At 31.3% G+C, this 18,257-nt stretch overlaps 1 pseudogene; it reads right to left on the bottom strand.

The window, feature by feature from the left end:
• Positions 1-1,779: 1,779 nt before the first annotated feature.
• On the bottom strand, positions 1,780-12,893 carry LOC102619575 (DNA-directed RNA polymerase II subunit RPB2-like; annotated as a pseudogene).
• Between the last annotated feature and the right edge of the window lie 5,364 nt (positions 12,894-18,257).

The following is an 18,257-nucleotide window of genomic DNA, read 5'->3' as shown; positions in this document are numbered from 1 at the left end:
CGTAGGAAGGTTAGAAAAATATTCAAAAAAGTAACAGGTGATAAAGGAGGCATTATCCCAAAATGATTGGTTGATTTTCTGGCAAAAAATAGGAAATCAATAAAGGAATATTGTGTTGGAAAAGAAGAAACAACGACTTGTTACTCCTGCAAATAAGACAAAAAAGTAGTTACCAAGACAATTAGGACCACCTGTCCTCACCTGCCATGCCTGCAAGTTCCGAACAGCCTCAGCAGAGGTACGAGGGACCACCCCTCTATGCCCAACACGTGTATGCACCTCAAACTTATTTTCTATGCTCATTCTAAAGTACCCAAATTGTCTCATGTATGAATGACAAAAATATTTTTGCCACCACAATAAGGAACATAAACAAAGTAACATCAGGCCACATGGCAGTCGGAGTACTCTTTATAAAATACTCAGGTTTTATTTTTATGACACACAACCAATACACACACATACCACCAAGGCTGAGATTTTCTTTAATCTCTAGCCACTATTATTGAGAGTTTGCAAGTTCTCGAACCTGAGGTAACCCAACTCCGACTTGAGAGTTAGAGTGTGGTCGCCATCTATCCCGCCTACACCTCTAACCTTTTCTTCATTGTTTTACAGGTCTAAGGTGAGCTTTGTGGGTCCAGATTCAAACCTCTCACCGTTTCTGCCACCCTCTCACCCTACCTTCTTCCCTAGAAAAAGCGAAATAACATGCACACTCTGACTCAGCAAGGCACCTTACATCCCAATAAAAATAAATTCATTGTTTTTAGCTAGGTTTTGTTTTTATTCACACACTCAAAATCTACTAAAAATAATTATGTTAAATCTAACGATCCATAATGATTGCAAATTTTAGACTCTTAGATTATACTACTAAATCTCATCTAAATGGTGATGATTGTAATCTCACGAAAATATTATGTAAACACCCACACTTGATCACTAAATTTTGCCTATAAAGGTAAGAGCTCTTCTAAATGAGGGTGTTCTATATTTTTGGAGAAAGAAGAAAATGAGAGAATTTGTGGTGGATTTTAGGGATGAGTATTTTGGTGTGAATATAGAGTGAATTTAAGGACAAAAATCTCTTTACTTTCCTTTACTTTTCAATTTTCTTGTATTGTAGTTCACAAAGTTTAAATAAAATGAGTGTTTTCCTTTTAAATATGAGTGACTAAATTTTATAAGCTGTGGTGAAAGATAAAGCTCAAGGATTCAAATCAGGGAATTAATTACTCTCTTAAGTGAGTTTTAAATTTATTTTAATTGTTAAATGTTAATAATTTGTATTTTTTCTTTACTAATTACTTTTATATCATGCTAATTTATAGATCTAGATCTGCTTAGATTGATATGGATTTTTTGACATAATGTCGATACTCCAATATAGCTGTGGCACATTAGGTACTTTATCTCATATTTATCCATACAAATGGTCAATTAAGAATTAAATGGCATAACAATTAACTGGCTAAAGAAATACAAAATATAAATATGAGAGAGTATTACGACCATAATTTGAAAACCGACAGTGAATTCTGTAACCACAACATTTTTTCTAGATTGATCTCTATTAATTTCTTTTTTTGCAGTTATTTTTTTTAATAATTGACTACTGGATTTATAGATTCCTTGTGGATCAACCCCAACTCACTAGATTATATTATAATTAGACACTCTTATACTTGGGAGTAATCAATACTTTTGAGTCGTATTAATTAAGATACAAAATGTCTCAACAACAACTTACCTAAATGTATAGAATCAAAATAATCCTCAATCTATAGATAACTGGTTCATAACAACAGAACTTCCTTAATGATAGCCATTATAACAGGCAATAGTGACAATTACATTCTAATGCCAAATAACAGAGATAAAAAGATTATGAGAAAATTTTGATCATAAGGAGCTACAATAAAGCAACATTAAATTATATACTCACCACACTAGTAGGAAGTTGGTTAAATTGAAGGAGTTTTACATCTTTCCGAGCAAGTAGTGGTTTCTGAAGGTAGTAGAGAACATAGGCTAAAGCATCCTAAATAATATAAAGGAAAAATAATATCATTATATATGACTTGCTGAAAATGAACTTCTAATCACAAAAAAATTGAAACCAAATACAGTACCATATGTCATTGGAAGTTTGTAGCATAGATTCCAATTGTTTGCTTGCTCATTGCAGCTTGAAACACATTACATGGGGGACTAAAAGCAAATCCCATAACAAAAAAGAAAAAAAATTGGTGAGATTGAATTAATATATAAACATATTTTACCAGAGAAATGTCAAAAGCACGACGCACCTGATTATGGTTGGGAAATGGTATAATTGAAGCATAAGCTCCCAATATCAAGGATGAATGAATCTTATAATGCGTGTAAGCATTAGAAGTAGCCTTGTTTGGATGAAGCCTCGCATTTACAACTTCTTGAAGCAAATTTGTGTTAATCAAATTTTTAGCAAGTTAAAAATTACGTCTCACGATAATGGGTTTCGACCAACCAATACCATTTTATTCACATTGATTGTCATGCAAATCATTATGGTTTCTTCTTCTTGAGGATCAATATATTCTATAAACCCCTTTTTTTAGAAAGGTCACACCAACAACCATCTTTGGAAGATTTCTGGAAGATTAACAAGATAAAAGTCATGTAACTACAGAAAAGACAAATCATTAATAAAAGAGAGAGAAACTATTTGGCTAACCTTGTCATAGAGGGTGTCAATATCTTTCTTCTTTTTAAGAAGTCTTTGATTCTGGACAATAAGCAATTGACGAAAACAACGACCAAAATTTGTGTATATATGCAATTCTTTTGAACGGATATCCCTAGAAACCTCAATTGCACTACTTATAAAGTCCTGTACATGGGTAGAGAAACAAAATAGTTCAGAAATGGCATAAATAATACTAAAGAAAGTTTAAAGTACACTAATCGGTTTGCCAACTTTTAATACAGAGGTTTCCTTATGAATAGATGAAATACAAGTAAAATGACATTTCTTTTCAAGCGTCTCAAAGCTTGGACCAATGAACCAACATCATGCATGACACCCAGCAACCATTGACAAAACTTTTTGTAGCATTTTGCAATCAGGAGAAAATTGAAATAATGTGAATGAAATATGTATTATTAACGTCTAAATGCCATAAATTACAAAATGTAGCTTGGCTTCTACTATTGGCTCATATTCTAATAACTCATTAATGGGAAATACTAATGAGCCAAGGGTTACATTGACTCTCAAAGCAAGATTCTTCACTAGTCCACATGCCTGGATTAACCAAAACAAACTCTTGTAAGCTACAATAAGAAACAGAGATTATAGATATATCTTATAAGCACAATTTTACTTACTTATCCCAAAGGTGTTGCAAAGGAACAAATCTTGCCTCATTGTATTATGTGCCAGCCTAGGTTTTACTTGTGTACCTAGTAAATGAAAACTTCTTTAGAAAAATAAAGTGAAAACAATTAATTATATGCAACAAATTAACAAAATAACAACATGGTAATGCATAAGAGAAAAACAAAACTAAGCATGAATGAACCCTTAATAAAACAAAATCGTACACAATAATAAGTAAGTAGTTTACCTTTTGTCTTATTGGAGAACATCGTGTTCGCAAATGTGACAAGGTAGATGCGCATGTCACGTAATTCAACATCTGTGAAAGACCACAAGATCAATGTAATCAAAAGGTATACTATAAGGAATACTACAAAATAGAAATTGAGTGAGCAAAAACAACTATCATGTATTCAAATAGATCAAAAATAAAAAAATCTGTGACACTTCTGTTCTTGTAATAAACATATCTAACTGGCCCTAATTACCAGTAGCCAAAGAACAGTTTATACCATGGGTAATTGTTTTAGCTAAAATAGCATATTACAAATTAACATATAGATCCTTATACAACCTTTATAAAATGGATGAACTGTATGAGTGCAAACTAGAACAAATGAAAAAAAATAGGAATAATTCAAAATCAAACAAAAAGAAAGAAAGCAACAAAAACTTAGAACCTTCTTCACATAAGCTCACATTCCAATTTAACTTTCTAAAAACTTGCATAAATACCAATAGTAATAAAAATTTGAAAAAGAAATGCATGATGCCATTTGGGTGATCGTCGATTGACTCATAAAGTCCACCCACTTCTTGCCTATTTGAATGATGCACACCATGAACCAATTTGCATAAATATACATAAAGGAGATAGTATGACTATATGGTGTACCTATTTTTATTATCTTTGATCGAGAGACAATGTTCACCTCAACATTTTGGAAAAAGCTACATAGAACTATGGGATCAAAATTAAAATTTAGAGACTATGTGGTGTACCTATTTTTATTATCTTTGATCGAGAGACAATGTTCACCTTAACATTTTGGAAAAAGTTACATAGCACTAGGGGAACAAAATTAAAATTTAGTACAACATTTCACCCTTAAACAAATAGTTTGTCAGAAAGAATGATCTAGACACTAGAAGATATGTTGCGGGGATGCGCTATCGACTTTTAAAGATCATAGAGCAAATATCTACCTTTGGCTGCATTTGCCTACAATAATAGCTATCAAGCAAAAATCGGCATGGCACCCTACGAAGTTCTATATGGTAGAAAATGTAGGTCACCTATTCATTGGGATCAAATGGGCGAGCAAAGGTAGCTTGGGCCCAACCTGATTGTTGTCTCATCTAAGGCGATCGAGAAAATACGTTAAAGAATGTAAGAAGCTCAAAGTCAACAAAAAAGTCATGTAGATAAAAGTTGAAGGTCTTTAGAATTTCAAGTTGGTGATAAGGTATTTGTAAAAGGAAATTTAATTCCGGGGTTTATTGGACCATTTGAAATACTTGAAATATGTCAAGAACGTTTTGTACTGACTTGTTATTCCACCATCGTCAAGGATACATAATGTCTTTTTATATCTTCATGTTAAAGAAATATGTTGCAGACCCACTCTTATGTGCTAAATTATAAGGCTCTTCAACTAAGAGAAGATTTAACCTATGAAGAACGTCCAATCCAAGTACTTGATAGAAAGATAAAAACCAAGAAGATTTTTCTAGTTAAAATACTATGACGGAATAGCTCAAGGAGGAGGCAACATGGGAATGTGAAGAAAATATGAAGAATAAGTATCCTAAGCTATTCAATAGGTAAATTTTGAGCATAAAATTTTCTGAAGGGGGAGGAAACTGTGAGGTATAAACTTCTCATTTTAAGATAATAAAAAATAATTTTTAAGCTACAAATCCCCTTAACTATTAAAATAATAATAACAGAAAATATTTATGAAAGTAAATTCTAGAGTAATGATGACACAAGCGATGACATAAGTATTGATGCAACAAAATATCTGTAGAATATTTATAAATTCTAGAATTTACAAAGATATTTATGGAAGGATAAATCTCAACTATTAATCAAAAGTTATGGTGACAAAATCATAATCATCCATTAGCTTTAGGAAATCCTATAAGTACTCCTAGCCCTTTCATTTTCCATATCTCCTTTGGAATTCTATCATCTTCTATTCTAAGTAATAACATCAAAGAATAGAGAAATCCTAAAGTTAGGAGGGTAAGATTAAGAGATGAGTAATACTTCAACTGCAATTTGCGGACAAAGTTCTTTTCATACTTAAATTCATCTTTAATTATTTCTTTATCTTATGATGACTACTGTGATGTGATTATTTATTGTTTAACCTTTATATGGTCGACTATGTCATCGATAATTGATATTTTCTTATTTAATCCTTATATGGTCGGCTATGCCGCCTATATTGTGATATTTTCTCATTTAGTCTTTATATAGTTGGTTATGCCGCCTATATTGTGATATTTTTATTTAATTATGATATGGTCCGCTTTATCACCTATATTATTATTATAATCATGTTTTTTATTTAATTTTTATATGAACAGCACTGTCGTCTATACTAAAGATTGTTGTCTTTAAAAACCTTTGTATGGTTGGCTTTGTTATATATCTAGGAACTTTACATGTTATGATATAGGTTGCATTGAACACGTGCATTTCATGTTAATATGTTAAGATTACTTTACAAAGAAGACATTTTAAAAATGAGTCTTGACCAATGGGTTGTTGTACTACTGGGGTGGTAAAGTTTCCAAGGAGGGCAAGCCCTCAAAGCTAAGTAAAGAGTAATCTTTTGGGGACTGAGTTACGCAATGCCCAAAGATCAACTATTAATTTAGGCCCAAGGCGATGTTGTTTTAAAGAATGAAAAGTGCCAACCTTGTCGTGCAATGTACGTAGGGCCCTAACAAAGTTGTTTTATATTTCTATGTTTCTTTTAAAGATTTAATGTTCATAAGCTCATCCATGTGCATAACAATTTATACTTGCATCAAGGTGTTATCTTACTAGGCATTAGCTCATGCAATCCTTATATTGTAGGTAATGATGAGTAGATCAAGCTGGCGTCAAGTCCCAACCAAGATGAAATGCATATGGGCATGTCAAACCGTTGGACTGTGATGGGCTTAGCTATGTTGCTATAAAAAATAAATATCTTAAGTTCTCTGACATAATAACGAAGTTTTGAGATATATACTAAGGAATCTCTATGTGTCTCATACATTTTGTAACGAAGTTTCTGCTTGTCATGTAAAACTTTTAATTATCCATATTTATATTAAAAAAAATTCAGATTTTAAATTTTTTGAAATAAATCATCTTATTTTAGTTATAAAAGTGGGGTGTTAAAAAAAAAGAGATACATCTCCATTCATATGATCACAAGTAAATTCATCTACCTCGACACAAAAATGAAACAACCCATCCTAAACAAGCCTTCAAGTAATGAACCAGAAAGGTCCTATCTCTTGTTGCCATAATGATATCTAACATCTTTAACCCACCGGCCAAGTGCACAAAGAAGAAGCCGATTTATAATACAGCTGAAGAAAAGATCAATAAGATCTGTAACTACTCTAAAGTAATGACAATGATAATATATAGAAGAATTATAGTTACCCAAAATAATAAGCTTTCTTAGTTCTAGAGAATTCAGTCATAGCAACATTAGGAAGCATTTCCTTTTCAAAGATATCCTTGGCGCAACTAAAAGAGGAATGCAAGGAAGATTCCTATTAATACAAACAAAATTAATAATAAATTATAATATTATATTATTAATTTAAAATACTGTAAATATCTTTTTGTATATTTATGAGAGTAGATTTTTAAGTTAATACTCGAAAAATTTCTGGATTGTACTATAAATTTAAAGTTCATTTATACAGAATCTCATTGAATTATAGATCATAATTTGTATATAGATTGTAAACTTTTTTTAATAAATTATTTAATATATATCTCTATCTAATATTCAATTATTTTTATTTTCATACAACATAAAAAAGAATTATGATTAGGCGAGCAAAAACTGTTGTTGGTGTCCTCGTTGAGTACAAGCGAGGCTGATGAGCAGCCAAGCTTCAGGTGGCTCTCTTCAATTCGAAAGGAATATATATATAAGTAATATTGATTGACTTATGAAGGATGTTTTTATTGTCACTATTTGAGTTGTCTGATGTGTCTTCCTCTTTGTACGTTACGATATGGCATTGTATGTAGGTAATTGTGTTGTGATTATAAAGATGTTCGAAGTCAAGATTTTTTTGGTTTGAACAAAGAGTTGGAAAAAGAAAAGAAAAGAAAAGAAAAATAACTTTAATTTTGTGGACTAATTTGCTGAATTTAAAACTTGGACATGTTAAACGGCATCGTTTTGCGTATTAGTTTGTTTCAACCTGTCATGTGATGGACGTGTGACTCACTTAATAACATCAAAACGGCAGGACATGAAGACGTTTTGGCTAAGACTTAAGTCATGCAGGTGATGAAGCATATGAAGGGGAAGCAAGTTTGATGCAGGCCGTTAACCACGTGGCAGAAACTGTTGCAATCCGTGTTTGTTATCGACTGTTATACAAAACTGATTGTTGAGGCAGTTTCAGTGAGGAATTAAGAGCGTTCTAGAGAGATATACGAGAAAGAGAGAGAGAGACATCCCGTTCCTTGTCATCTATTCTGTAAAAGCTTTATAAATTCAACTCGAATCATCAGTAAAAACTCATTCTGGTAGATTGTGCTTCTTTGCACAATTGAACCACGTAAAATCAGTCTTCTTTTCTATGTGCTTTGGTTGATAACTTAGCTTGATACTTGTGTTTCTGGTCTCTAAAATTCGTTTACTAGGTTCTTGTTAATCATTGAGTCATCAAGGTTGGTCATTTGATTCATATGCAACTTGAATTTATCTTGACAAAGATCTTGGGCAGTGTTTGATTAGTTGGGATTTTTTGAGGCAATCAAAACACTACCAATTTCTTATTACTTAGGAAAATCATGGAAAGCATTACTTTTAATAGTTAGAATAAGATATGTTGTAGATTTGCATATGTTTATCTAAATCTAAATTTACGAGATCAAAGTTGGTTGTTTGAAAACTTTTTGACTACCATTGAGAGGTTGAGACAAAAAAATTAAGCACATCAAAGTATGCGGGAACACTTTTTTTTTTAAAAAAAAATTTCATAGTACAAAGCAATTATTTTTAAAGACTTTTTAGTGAACTTTTCATGGAATTTGTTCTGTTTTTAGTTATCTTGTGTTGGTTACTGCAACCTAACTGGTTTTTATTTGATCATACCAAAGTAAAAAGTTTTAAAAACTTGGGATTATCGTTTAAGTTGTATAATAACATCTTAGATTTAAGTTAAAAAAATTGACCTTAAATACCGGTAGTGAGATGAATCAACTTGGCTCATTGATGTGAATAGACACTTAAACTAGCAATCAAGGAGTTGGGATAAGCTTGTCGACAAATTTCTCTGTTCATTAGAAATTTGGTGGTCCATTAGATGTCCACATTAAATCACTGTCACATGATGATTTATACATCGACGTCATGAGGGCCACGTAAAAGGGAAAAATGTAATGTATACATTATTTTGCCACATAAAAGGAAGATGTACTATATATTATTTTCCAATTTTTACTGTAACATGGTACAATTAATTTGTCTATCGATCTGGATCACTTGAATATATATCGTATGGAATTTTCGTCAGGTGCGACTCATGTAATATATGTGTTAGTGATCAAGTTCATGCATGTAAATATTATGTTATCAAAAGGGGCCAACTTAATATATATGTATAGAATAAATTTTGAATGAAAGATTCTTTAAATCATTAAAATAAGAAATAAGTTAAAAGGTATATAAAATACATATTTTAATATATTAAAAAATAAAACATTTTATTTAAAATGTACGTTTTATTTATCTTTTAATTAATTTATTATTTTAATAATTTAGGGTGTGATTATGGTGCAGCATGTTGCGCCGTACATCCACAATTTCTTTTTTTTTTATTGATAATAACTTTTTCGTTGTATACATAATTTACTATGGGTGTGTTTGGTACATGTATTGTATTATGATGTATTGCATTATTTTAATGCTGGTATATTGTATTATGCTGTATTGCATTAGCACTGTATTATAATAATACTGTATAATGTTTGGTACTACACTGTACTGTAATAAATTTTTTGATTAATTTAAATTAAATATTATACTATATTATATTATATTAATATACTTAAATTGTATTAATATTTTATATTATTATTAATTTTAAATTAATATTATTCAAATTTATTCATATTTAACTATTTATTATAAGTTATAATAAATTATAATGTAAAAAATAATATAACATAATAATATTGAATAATAAATTACATGTTTATTAATCTATATTAATAATTATAATATAAAAATAATATTAAATTAAAAGTTATATTTAATAATAATAATAATAATAATAATTATTATTATTATTATTATAAAGCAAAAGTCAAAAAACAAAAGTCAAAAAGCAAGGCTCCACAGATAGTTGCAAAAGCAAAAAGGGAGAGAGAGAAAAAAAAAAAACAAAACAAACAGCAGTTGCCGCATTAAGTTAAACCCGACTGTGAGTCGGGTTTAGCTAATGCGGCAACTGCCACATTAGTTTGGGCTTTTAATGTGGTGGTCCTGTAACTTTTTATTTGCCAAACATGAATTTGTGTAAAATTAATACAATGAGGGGCTTTAATACAACAACCAAACAAGCCCTATATGTATTACAAAAACATGTTATGTATAAAAATAATATAGTGAATCAACGATTATGAATGAATAATTGGTTAAGGACAATGTAAAACTTGTTAGATGGTGCAGCTGGTGCATTGTAACAAGACCCCTAAAATTAACTTTCTAAAGTCAATGCAACAGTAAAGAGAAGGAAGTATTAGTTGAGTAGATTTTCCAAGTTGGCAATGCGTGCACCGAGAAAAATTTGTGTGAGACTGTGCACTCGTATGTTAACTTATTATTTGACATTTATACATTTATATTTTGAATTACAATATAATCTATTATATTTTCAATTAAAAGCCTCATGGATTAGATTTATAATAATGGTACGATTTAGATAGTTTAAGCTCGTAGTGCGTTACATATTTAGAAGTAGAAGTAAATCAACTACCATAATTTTGAATTGGTAAATTGTATTAGTGAGGGAAAACAAAAAGCAAAACGAAACCAGCCTGGCCCGGTACCCCCAAGTCAGCTTGAGAAGTAAAGTCTTCTCTCATTCTTTAGATATAGGCCGAATTTGAATGGACTTGAGCGACAATATATTTGCCTTCCAGTACAGCTATTAACACCCCGCTATTTTTACTTATAACACCTTTTCTGATGTAATTACATGGGAGGACAAACTCGTCTACTTGTTTCTCTCTCGTCAAACTCAACACACCCAGGATATTTTTATTTTCTCTGCGAACTCTTCGACCGCTTCTCTTTCTCTCCCCAAAATCTGAAAAATCAACAAGTCCTTTTTTTTTTTACTTTTCCTTTTTGTTTTTGTTGGTGACTCATCAATCCAAAAGACCAAAAATAAGACATTGATTTGTTTTACGGGTGAGAAAAACTGTAGGAAAAAAAAAACAATTCTTTAAAACTACCTGATGTACTATCTTTTGCATATACTTATTGAGTTTAGCGGCTTATGTTTTTCCAAGGTCAACATTTAACATCTTGATCGTGATTGGAGGAACCATCAAGCAGCTCCACCTAACTTTACATAGTTTTGCAAACTCATCGTCTCGATCTGATTAAAAATAGTTAAATTGGAATAAACTAAAAAAATGTAATAGGAATTTAGCAGGAAAAGGGTATTTTTGGTATTAAAATAAGAATAATAATAATTGAAAAAAATCAACAAGCGCGTAGATTAGCTGTAAATAAATTATTCTAATTTAATCAAGGTTCTCGGTTCGAGACTTGCGAATGCAGTTGTGTTAAATATTTGTTGGAAAAGTTGTCATCCTAATAGTTATATCCGGCTCGAATCTGAATTAGTCGAGGCCCAATGTGAAATTCATATATCAAATGATTTAATATGTCGGAAAAAATAATGAGTGGGACTATTGGCACCCTTCCAAATACCTCTTAAAACCCCTTTAATTATTTTATAATTTTAACTTTGATTAAAATTACATGATAGGGCAATTCTTAAAACCCTACTCCAAATTCAAATATTTTTTTTTGTTAAAAAAATCTAACATTATAGAAATTAAAAACAATTAATTTTCCTCTAATTTTTGGGTGAAAAATTTATCAGTGGTGATTGCAATGGAGAGAAGAAAATCGGTTGTTTTTTTTTTTCTTTTGAGTGGAAGAAATCCTATTGTTGAAATGAGGTTTAATAATAAAAACAAGTAAAAATTAGAGAATGAAGTTTATACTAATAAGTTTTAATTAAGGGTATTTTTGTTATTGATGGAGGTGTTAAAAGAATTTTATAATTTTTTAAAATAGTTTAATGGAGTTAATTAAAAAAAAAGATATTAAGAGATATTTAAAGGGGTGAAAATAGTCGCATTCAAAATAATAATTAAAAAAAGTGGGTTTCATAAGAATTTTCACGGGGTGTTAGAAAAGTCCACTCTTTGTTTTAGGGCTGCGCACTTGATTGGGATTGGGATTGGGATACTAACTGCTGAAGCCTAGATTGACTACCTTGTTTGTAGATACTAAGCCGGCCTCATCAACTGGTCCAGTTATTGTTTTGGACCATGGCTCATCAATATTCAGTACGTTTTTTGGTATTTGCACGATTGCGTCACGTATGCGTCGGCGTAAAATGACCTCATTAACTGGTCCAATTTTAATATGTTTTTATGTCAGATTTTATGTAATATTAGTTTGTATTTCAATACACCAACTGTATTTTACCTCCAACCGCGTGCTTTTTTACTTAACATTTTTCAGTCAATGATAAAATGAGGTACTAAAAGTCTACAAGAAACCTAAGTGATGCCCCAAAAAATAAAAATAAAAATAAAGAGGGATGGAATTGTCATTCTCTCTGAATTGTAATATGTTGAAGCATTAATTGATCTCCACCCACAACTACTTGGTTGAAAAGTCAAACGATGATGAGAGTAACACCATACGCATAATACAATCATTAGTTAAGGAGAAATTGCATTGCATAATGTTGTTATTTTTTTTTATTCTAGGTAATTCTTATTTATATTCATGTGTTTGTGTGTAAATTTTTTTTTCTAGCTATTTCTGATATTGAAGCTTCATTAAGTTAAATGAATGTTAGTGTATGAAGATGGTGATAATCTACAACTTATATATCTTTATGTTCTAATAGTTGATTCTTTAAATATTGGCCTGAAATGTCTATAACAAAGCCTGAGGAGGGATTCTTAGTAACTGATTATGTTATGTAAAATTGAGGGATTCTCACCTCTCATTGTCATCGACCTATGCATGTGGTATTGTAGCTATTTTGCATATGGTGGTATTGTTGTTACTGTTGTTGTCTTGAGTCGTAACATTTGCGTGTCAAATATAAATAGTTGTGATTGCTGCATAAACGTGACAGTTCGATGTTCTTGATTTGTTGAAGGCATTGTATTAAGGTACTTGAAGCTATTCTTTGTGTTTGCTTTCATTTTTGTTCAACTGATGTATATTATTTGAAGTTGTAGTTTATTATTTCTTCTTAGGCTTACTCATATGATTAATTTAATTTATTGGTACCTTTTTAGCCCTCTTGAATCCAAGTTTTGGAATTCTATCAACTGATTATTCAAAATATATTTCAGTAATAAATATTGTTGCTGGATTTGTACCTGGAATTGGATATAGCAGCAGATTATTGTGTTTAATTTGGTAAGTTCTATTTCTTATCCTCTATTATTTGACTTTTTGAAGTTGTTATACACTTGCTTAAAATTTACATATCTTTAACTTTATAATTATGATACTATGTAAAGTGTTTGTTTTGGGGACTGTCTTATTTATTATATTTATAGTATAATAGGAGAGTGAACTTTTGAAAAGTATGAAATTCAGTTTATCAGCTTTCTTGGTTGCTATACATGTAATTTTGAAATTTGTTTATGGACCATGACCATGCTTTTCCGTAAAGTAGGTTGTTCCTTTAATATAAAAGAGAAAACTATATGGGCCAAATTGTGTTTAATTTGAAAGGCCTCATGTAGGTTTAACTTTGTTTATTTCACATGGTGCTGTAACATTAGACAAATATTCTAAGTATGTACATTCTTTCTTTGTTTTATGTATATGTCAGGAACATTAATTATTAAGGCAGAAATTGATAAATCTTGGATTCAATGTAATTTACTGTCGACAGAATATGAAGAGGGTGTCTAGAAATTTATAAAGTTTGCTATAAAAAATGCTGGAGGCAGTAGTGTCATTAGGTGTCCATGCCTTGATTGTGGGAATTTATCATTTGAAACACCTACAACTGTAAAAGATCATTTATATATGTATGGTTTTGATGTGAAATACGACAATTGATTTTGGCATGGGGAAGAGATTCGTAAGAGTTCTTCTCCTCAAAGAGAAAACCATTTTCAGCAATAAAATATAGAGTTTGACAATGGTAATGAGTTAGAAATGGTTAATGATGTTTATAAGGGTTGTTGTGGGGACCCTAAGGCATTCAAAGAGTTGCTAGAACAAGCTGAGAAACCCTTATACCTAGGATGCACAAAATTTACTAAGTTATCATTTTTAGTGAAATTGTTCAATGTGAAGGGTAGATTTGGGTGGTCTGACAGTATCGTTTCTGAATTGTTGAGTGTTTTAGCAAATGCTTTCCCTAAAACTAATGAAATTCCAACCTCTATGTATGAGGCCAAAAAGACAATGTTAGCTTTGGGCTTAGAATATGTTAAAATTCATGCTTGCACAAACGATTGCATACTCTACAGAAAAGAGTATGAAGGTCTTTTTGAATGTCATACTTGTGGGTTATGTAGATGGAAGAAAAAGGATGGTACTGTAGACCAATATAAGAAAGGGGTTTCTACAAAAATTTTATGGTATTTTCCTCCTATACCTAGGTTTAAGCGAATGTTTCAGTCATCCAAAACTGCTAGGGACTTGACTTAGCATGCAAATGAGAGGATGGTTGATGGTAAACTCCGACATCCGGCTGGCTCACCATCTTGGAAGTTAGTAGATGAGAAATGGCCGATCTTTGCATCCAATCTTAGAAACCTTCGCATAGCTTTATCAGCTGTGGAATCAATCCACATAGCTCTCTTAGTAGTACATATAGCTGCTGGCCACTAATTCTTATTACTTATAATCTTCCACCATGGTTGTGCATGAAACGAAAATTCATGATGTTGTCCCTCTTGATTTCTGGTCCTCAATAACCGGGTTTAGACATTGATGTGTATTTGCAACCTCTTATTGAGGATTTGCAAACTTTATGGGATGTTGGGGTAGAGGCATATGATGCGTACAAAAATGAGTACTTTAATTTGCGGGCTGTATTATTATGAACAATAAATGACTTCCCGACATACGAAAATTTAGCGGATGTAATGTTAAAGGATATTATGCCTACCCATATTGTGGTGTAGAAACACCAAAATGTAGACTAAAACACAGTGGAAAAAATGTATACATTGGGCATCGGCTTTGGCTTCTTCATGGTCATAAATTTTGGTTCCAAGCAAAAGCCTTTGACAATAGTGTGTGTGATGAAACCCCTCTAAAACTGTTAAACAGGGAGGAAATTTTCCAGCTGGTCGACTCTATTGATAATAGATGGGGGAAAAGCAATAGTAAAAAGCGTAAAAGTGAGAACAATGATGATCTCATGTGGTGGAAGAAGAAATCCATATTTTATAATTTAGAGTATTGGAAGCACTTTCTTGTGCGGCATCAATTAGATGTTATGCACATTGAAAAGAATGTGTGTGAGAACATCTACGGTACACTGCTGCATATTCCTGGAAAGTCCAAAGATGGACTGAAGTCGAGGATGGATCTCTTGGAAATGAACATTGGCCCAAATTAGCACCACAAGTTAAATGAAACAATAATCGTACATGGCTTCCTCCTGCTTGCCACACCTTAACTAAGGAGGAAAAAGTAAGATTCTGTGTAGCTTTGAAAAGTATCAAGGTTCCTACTGGATACTCTTCAAATATTAGGAATCTTGTGTCAAAAAAGGACTTTAAACTCCAGGGTCTTAAGTCTCATGACTATCATGTTCTTATGCAACAACGTTTGCCAATTGCCGTAACGTGTGTGCTGCCCAAACATGTCAAAGAAGCTATCATTAAGTTCTTTTTCTTCTTTAATTCGTTGTGTGCGACTGTGATTGACGTGACAATGCTAGATGAATTGGAGAAAAACATCGTAGAGATTTTGTGCTTGCTTGGAAAATATTTTCCCCCTTCTTTTTTTGACATAATGGTTTATCTTATTATTCACTTAGTGAGTGAAGTTAGACAATGTGGCCCCGTATATTTTCGGTGGATGTATCCTTTTGAGTGATACATGAAAACTCTAAAAGGCTATGTTCGAAACCGTAACCATCCTGAGGGTTGCATAGCGGAGAGTTATATTGCTGAGGAAGCATTACAATTTTGTGCAGAATACTTGGAAAACATGCCCACAATTGGGGTTCCACCTAGATATGTGCAGAATTTAGAATTTGACAAGCCCATAAGTGGTGGACAAATGATGGAAGTTGATCGAACTTCATTAGATCAAGCACACTTGTATGTTTTGCATAACATTGAGGAAGTTCAGCCTTATATAAGGTGATGTTATCTAACTTGTGTTATTTTAGCTTTATATTTGTCAGGTTTTGGTAGTTTAAGAACCTGAAAATTTTGTCTTTTTAACTGATTTTTTGAGAGCATGAGGATTGGTTACAACTTTGCCATCCACGAAAAAAATGAGAAGTGGTTGCAAGATGAACACAACCGAACATTTGCAGATTGGCTAACAAATAAGGTTTTGATAACATTAGTTTAATTAATTCATTTTTTTCCTTTCTGTTTCGGTTTGTGCTTGTTTAACATTATATTCTTGTCGATTAATAATAGGTAAATATGTTGATTGAGAACGGTCACGTCGTTACTTGAACAATCCGTTGGTTATCCCAAGGGCCTCGTCCTTATGTTTTCCAACATCCTGGTTATGACATAAATGGTTTTCACTTTGTTACAAGAGATCGAGACTTAAATAGAGTTACTCAAAATAGTGGAGTGTCATTGGTTGCACAAATAATTTTAGTTTTTCTGGAGTACTTGCGGTTATGTGAGGTAACACTTACCTATTATGTTGTTATTGTGAGTTCATTGATGAAATAAATTAAATTATTACCTATATTTTATTTGGGCAATTATCTAGCTTATTATACTTGTATGTTGGATTATGATAAAGATGGTGGGTACTGCTGGAGTTGACTAGTTTTTTTCTTTGTTTGGAAAATAACTCCTGGATATTGATGCAATTTCACACATTTCGGTTGTTCTTAGGTTGGATTTTCACGTTTGGGAACTGTTGGCCTTGTCTGATCAGTATTTTTGGCTCCTCTTGTGTTGCTGGAAATGAACTATGTTGTTGCCTTTGTTCATGTTGGTAGAAATGACTCTGTTGTTGGCTTCCTTATGCTATTGGAATTGAACTGATCATGGTTCATTTGTGTTGTACATGTTGCTGGAATTTAGTTTTTAGGTTGTTACAATACTTTTCTTCTATTTATGTTGGACTTGTTACTCTTGAATTTGATTAAATTATGTTTGCTGACAATTATGAAATCTTAGTCAATGTTATCCATTTCATTTTCTTTGTCAATGAATTTTTAATTGCAATATTAATTTTAATAATCTAATTAATTAGCTAATTTATGAAATATTAATTTCTAATAAATCAATTGCAGGATTGTTATTAAAATGATAATAATTTCATGGTGCAAACAAAATACCCATTTTTTATTAAATATAATTTCAATTTTTGATTTAATTGAGAAAATTCATTTAATTATAATTTGCATTTCGCGCCAAATTTAATTTTCCCGCCAAAAATTGAAAATATGGCACGTAAATTTAAAAAAAAAAGAGCCAAATTCAAATTTTTTACATACCCCTCTAAATAAAGTTATGACAGTTATGTGACTGGTAATATCTATCACAAATTGTAACTGGTATTGTTCTGTCATCAATTCTGGACAGAAGCTACAATGACGATATGAACAACTGTCATCCACCCCCTACTATGACAGTTTTTGCCTGTCATAATAGACACTTTTTCTTGTAGTGAGAATAGTATTGATTCCGAGATTTTTATGAAATTATGTACTAATCAGAAAATTATGAAATTAAAATTGGAAATATTAGACAGATATATTAACTTTTGTTTAAAAATTCAGAATTTTTCGAGTTCATTTTATGGTATAAATAATTTTGTGAATTTGGTTTTTAAAAACATAAGCAAATAGAGACTCACCAAATCAAGAAGCTTCCAAATTAATTAAGATCTCTAACTCTATTGAAGAAAGTTGCTATGAGAGATCTAGAATTTAGATTTTTGGAATTGAGAGAGAATGAAGATGAACAATTGAAAGAAGTTGAATAATTATGCTTCCTTCTCCAAGTCCACATTTTCAAGATTCAACAAACTTAAAGTAAACAATAATAAATGCAATTATACATGTAAAGTAAACTTTAACAAAGCAATTTTATTAAAGAAAGAATAAATATAAAGCAAATTTTTAATAAGTATAATCAAAGCAAACTTTAATAAGTGTAATAATAAATTAAAATAAACTTTATTAAAAAAAA

This window comes from Citrus sinensis, chromosome 3 (assembly GCF_022201045.2).
Source record: "Citrus sinensis cultivar Valencia sweet orange chromosome 3, DVS_A1.0, whole genome shotgun sequence".
In the NCBI taxonomy this organism is placed as follows: domain Eukaryota; kingdom Viridiplantae; phylum Streptophyta; class Magnoliopsida; order Sapindales; family Rutaceae; genus Citrus; species Citrus sinensis.
Note: the sequence above shows the minus strand (reverse complement) of the source record. Positions and strands in the feature narration are given on the sequence as shown.